The following is a 336-nucleotide window of genomic DNA, read 5'->3' as shown; positions in this document are numbered from 1 at the left end:
TCTAGGAATGAAAAAAAAACACAAAAGAACAAGGGGGGGGAAAAAAAGAAGACAATTGGTATTCTAACAATCCTGGCAAGACTTTTCAAATGTGTGTGAAAGCTCACTTTCACAATTTGGACAAAGTGAGAGAGAAAGAGAGGTAATGTATCTATCTATCTATCTATCTATCTCTCCTATCTAATAAAAGAGAAACATGGTAATTGGCGTACGACCGCTACCCTTCCCATTGGCTAATCAGAGCAATATGCAAATTAACTGCCAGCCAAGATGGCGGCCGGCAGCAAGGCAGCTTGAAACTAACATGAGGCTTGCTTGCTTCAGTGACAGAGGAAA

At 40.8% G+C, this 336-nt stretch overlaps 1 protein-coding gene across 4 annotated transcripts in view; it reads right to left on the bottom strand.

Moving 5' to 3' along the window:
• The window catches only part of ICE2 (interactor of little elongation complex ELL subunit 2), a 61795-nt gene that overhangs the window by 25118 nt on the left and 36341 nt on the right, over positions 1-336 (bottom strand). The window lies entirely within an intron of this gene.

This window comes from Myotis davidii, unplaced genomic scaffold (genome assembly GCF_000327345.1).
Source record: "Myotis davidii unplaced genomic scaffold, ASM32734v1 scaffold57, whole genome shotgun sequence".
NCBI lineage: Eukaryota > Metazoa > Chordata > Mammalia > Chiroptera > Vespertilionidae > Myotis > Myotis davidii.
The sequence above is the reverse complement of the archived record's forward strand: the minus strand, read 5'-3'. Positions and strand labels throughout refer to the sequence as shown.